The sequence below is a fragment of the Peromyscus californicus genome, unplaced genomic scaffold, assembly GCF_007827085.1.
Source record: "Peromyscus californicus insignis strain IS unplaced genomic scaffold, ASM782708v3 Scaffold_20__1_contigs__length_68692818, whole genome shotgun sequence".
Taxonomy (NCBI): Eukaryota; Metazoa; Chordata; class Mammalia; order Rodentia; family Cricetidae; genus Peromyscus; species Peromyscus californicus.
In genome coordinates, this window is record NW_026294503.1 from 68,028,296 (window position 1) to 68,033,186 (window position 4,891).

Consider the following 4,891-nt stretch of genomic DNA (forward strand, 5'->3'; position numbering starts at 1 on the left):
CACTAAGTGTGGATAAGAACTCCATCTTGTTCTAGATGAAAGTAGGAAAACCAGAACAATAAACAGGTCATGCCTTTTTTGGAGGGTAAAAGCCTCCAAAAAAGAAATGCTTCTAAAATTCATACAGCCTAGGGTAGTGATGCATACCTATCATCCACCACCACGGAGCTGGAGGCAGAGGATCATCAGTTCAAAATAGAGGCCACGCTGGGCTCCATGGGAAGGAAAAACTCCGGAGTGGACATTGGAAGTGGGCTTTAAGTGATGAACAGGAATCTACTAGTAAAGACGGCAAGCCATGGCCAAGGCTGTTGAGGAGCAGGACAAGACGGAAAGTGTGCGTGGGAGGCAGCCGGGCGGAATCAGGTAAGGCCGAGGTGGCCCGCGGGGTGTCCTTTGCGGTGGGCAGTGTGGAGGTGGGAGCGGGGCCAGCTTGTTTGTGTATTAGGAAGGCGTCTCTGGCAAATAGGGAAGAGAAGTGGTACACTGAGGCCAGACTGGGAGACGCTGGGAACAGGCTGGACTTCAATCCTCCACAGTGCACGGGAAGATGCCTCGCGTGGGGCTGCTGGGGTTCCCCACTGCAGCGGCTGAAGAGCCGGGCGGGAGCTGTGTTCTTAAATCTCCGCACACCTCTGAGGGACGGAGGGAAGCCAGGCTTGGCGCAGGGTCCGCGGTGCCCCGGCGGTTTGCAGTGGAGGCCGCGCTGCAGCCAGCAGAGGGCGCACAGGAGACCCGCCACCGGGAGCAGGGCCTCACACTCACCGGCGCCCCCTGCCGGACACCTGCGCCCCCAGCCCGCGTCGCCCGCCTGGAGTGGTCGCGCGCGCGCGGAGCTTGCAGCCCCTTGTACGCGTTTCCAAAGCGCGGCCCTCGAGCCCACCCGGCTAGCCCGGAGCGGGGGCGGGGCGGGGGGCCACCCGGGCGTCCCAGTGGGCGGCCGCCGAGCCAGCGAGCGAGCACCTGGTCTGACCGCCGCTTCCGTGGGGGAAGGGCGACCCACTCCACCTGAGCGTCCTCCCACTGCCTGGCCCTCGGCAGTTTCCAGTATGAGGGGGTTTCAGGTTACAGTCCCCATCTTCAGCCCTTCACCCTGAGCGTCCAGGGTTGACTCCACTGGGGAAGTTCTTCCTGGTGTCTGACCACCATTCCTACTGCAGCTTCAGCCAAACCTTACAAGCTATAGCCTCACTGGAGAAAGTGGGTGCCTCAGTTTTCTTCCCACGCTCCCTTTCCCATGCTCACTCCATCCCCCTCCTGGAAAAGCCCTCCCCGTCCCCATCTTGCATTCCGTTCGCCTTTTGTCATCCGGGCCACCCAACGCTGCTCTGATCGCCCCCTTCCGCCTAATTTCCTATCTCTCCTGCCTCCTCAGCTGCGCCATCACCCACGCCCCCCGAAGCTGGGCCGGTGGGTAGCCTCAGTTTCCCTGTGGCTCCCTCCCGCGCCCTCTCGGCTCGGGGAACCCGCAGCTCCCACGACGCGGGGGTAGGGGAGCTGAAGGTCGTGGGCGTCTGGGCGCAGGCGCGGGGTGGGGTGGGGAGGGAGGTGCGCGGTGGGATGCCCGGCGGCGGCGCGGGCGGGGGCTGCGAGTCCCGCACTCGGCCCGCACCGGCGCGGGGCGCACGCGTTCCCATTCCTAACGCAAGGAAGACCCCGTGTGGCCGTTGTGGGAGGTGCAGGCGAGGGAGAGCGGCCCGGCGCCAGACCCGACTCCCGGTCCTCTCCGGGGGCAGGGGCTTACTCCCTGACGTCCTCGGCAGCTAACGGTGCCCCTGAAGCCTTCAGCCCAACCACACACACTCAAACCACAACAACCTGGACTTGCGGAACGATTTCACCAAACCACAAAGAAAAACAGTGTACGAACAGCAAGTGTGATTGTGGTTAGACTTATGGAAGGACTTCAGATAGGAAGGCAGGAGACAGGTTTCAATGAAGGGGTGACTGAGGACAGACCTTCGGATCCGGACATCACCTGGTCCTGGGAAGAGGGGGTTCTGGGGCTGGGATGAGGGTGGGATTGTCACGGGATTGTCATGGCCTGGCCTACCGCGCCCCATCTGCTTGTTCAGGCAGGTGGGGACATTCCTCCATGGCCCGGGCCTGCTCTTTGCCTGCACCTCACAGGTCACCGGGAGCGGTCACCCAGCAAACGGGACTGGAACCATGTGCACCCCACCCGAACTTTTGGAAGCAAGAGCGGTGACAGCGCCGCGCTCCATCCCCCATCCTTTGACTCAGCCCTGTCGCCGTGTCATTTGCATACATTTGCATACCCAGCTGCGCACAGCTGCCTTCGGCTGCGGGCCATCAATTCGTGGTAGGCGGGTGGCATGGCAGGGCGAGCGAGCACCACACGGGGCGGGCTCCGTCTGGGCTCCAACCGCCGCCGCCGCCTCGCGCCACCTTCTGGGCATCCGTCTGCCTCACCCAGCCGCAGGCCGACCTTCCTGAAGAACTGGTGCAGTCTCCTAGGCGGTTATCCTACTGAAATGGGGCGTATACGACTGGGGTACCCTCAAACTCCAGGGACTGCCCAGAATTTCGAACAAAGATTATGATGTCTGCTCTGGCTGGGGACATCCTTCGCCGTCTGCCAGCACCCCTGCAGCTTTATCTCTTGCGCCCACTGGCCTTCTGTCCCTGCAGTCCTCAGCTCAGGAGCGGTCACCCACCTGGACTGCACTTCTGCCCTCTTGTCTCCTGGACAAACAGAGTTGGTGGTGTAGGCTGTAATCCCAGCTGCTCAGGGGTTGAAACAAAAGAATCACAAGGTCAAAGCAAGTCTGGGCAACGTAGAAAGACCCTATTAAAAATAAATTAATCTGTGCTTGCTTCTGCAGCACATATACTAAAGCTGGAATGATACAGAGATTAGCACAGCCCCTGAACAAGGATGAAACGCAAATTCATGAAGCATTCCATATTTTTTTTAAACAAGTTCCAGGACAGCCAGGGGTACACAGAGAAACTCTTGTCTTGAAAAACCTTTTTTTTTTTTTTTTTAACTATCTCTGCCGGGCAGTGGTGGTGCACGCCTTTAATCCCAGCACTCAGGCGGCAGAGGCAGGTGGATCTCTGTGAGTTCAAGGCCAGCTTGGTCTACAGGGTGAGTTCCAGGACAGTCAGGGCTGGCTACACAGAGAAACCCTGTCCCAAAAACAAAAACACTACCTCAGATGTTAGCTGACACCTGTAATCCTAGCACTCTGGAGACTTGAGGCAGGAGGATTGTCTTGAGTTTCAGTTCAGTCTGGGCTATATGGTGAATTCCAGGTCAGCCAGAGCTACAAAGCCGACTGTCAGAATAATAATAAAATAATAATAATGATGATGCAGCTTCTTTTTAAAGGCTGGGGATGTAGTTCAGTGGTAGAGCACTTGCCCAATGTATAAAAAGCCCTGGATTCTTTCAACAGCAGTGATCTCACACACACCCCAAGATTAAAAGGAAATGAGTTTCCACCATCTTCTCTCAGGACTCTTGGCAGCGAGGCCTTTTCTCAGGCTCTGCAGAGACATTTGGTCACTTGCACTCCCCAGATTGTGAGCTCTATAAAGACAGGCACCATGTCTGTTCTTTGCTGTGTCCTACTATGGGCCACAGAGTCTGGAGCCTCAGGGACACTCAGCGACAGTGGATGGTGAATTAGCGAGTGAAGCCGGATCCTTTCAGACACCAATGCGGAGCACTTGCAGACACTCCAAGGTCATCCAGGCAGCCTCAAGGGTAACTGGGAAAATCGCATAGGAGAGATCTTCCCTCCTATGAGCCCCGTCTTCACTCATTTCTCCAAGCCACCACCCCATCCCGCGCCCAAGACTTGAGAAACCTGGAGCATGGGATACAGGCCGCAGGGAGAGCTCCAGACTGGGCCAAGGGGTGGTGGTTCCAACTCCTCATGCGGCTGGACCCCGGAGGCAAAGCCTCCTCTGAAGCTGACCCTGAGCTACCGTACAGGAGCGACCCTGCTAGACCCCACTCAGCCAGGGAGTGAAACGCTTACTGCGTGTGCGAAGGGGCGGGTTCTCCGGGCTTCAGGCCGTGGGGAGGAGGACACGGCCCTGGTAACCCTGGTAAGGTGGGCGTTGGACTTGAGCTCTGCCAGCATCCAGCCGGTGGGGACTCCGAGGGCCCAGACAGTGCCTGCTCCCGCATTGAGCCGACCTGCATGCGATTTCCACCGTGGCTGCCAGGGGGCAGCACGAACCCCCAAATCACCTCGGGCTCCTTGACCCCAGCGTTCTCAGGACTGAGTCCCCTGCCCTGGCCCAGCTGCTGGGGTTCTCCTAGTGGCTCAGTCCGCCTCTCATAGTGGTCACAGGCCCTCAACTAGGAAGACTCGGCTTAAGCCTCTGGGAAAGGAGCTCCCGGAGAGTCCTGCCTGAAACGAGCCTGGCCCGGCCACGGGTGACCTAGACAGGTCAGTTTCCTCTGAGCTGTAGGCTGAAGTGCCTGCATCACCCGCGAAGAACGCAAAGGTGATGGTCAAACAGCGTTTCAGGTAGACAGGAATAATAAATGAGAAGCATTTGAAATTATGGATATGTTAATTTGATTAAATTATTTCACACTGTATATACATATTACTTTGAACCTTATAAATTTATACAAGTATAATGTGCAAATAGCATTTTTTTAAAATTAACGAGTTAACGTGTATGTATGTGGCACACCATGCCACAGAGCACGTGTAGGGGTCAACTTTGTGGAGTCCGTTCTCTCTTTCTTTATGTGGGGTCCAGGGTTCAAACTCAAGTCTTCAGGTTTGTGCTTCAAGAACCTTTACACACTGCCACCTCACTAGCTGAGTCGCATGGCTTTAGTCCCAGCACTTAGGAAGCTGAGCCAGGAGGACCCGAGGTCAAAGCTAGCCTGCTTTACATG

At 57.1% G+C, this 4,891-nt stretch overlaps 1 non-coding gene across 1 annotated transcript; it reads left to right on the forward strand.

Moving 5' to 3' along the window:
- The first annotated feature begins 2,830 nt into the window (after positions 1-2,830).
- Positions 2,831-2,934, forward strand: LOC128117283 (U6 spliceosomal RNA). Its single transcript, XR_008220766.1, has one exon. It is a non-coding gene; the product is annotated as a U6 spliceosomal RNA (small nuclear RNA).
- The last annotated feature ends 1,957 nt before the right edge of the window (positions 2,935-4,891 follow it).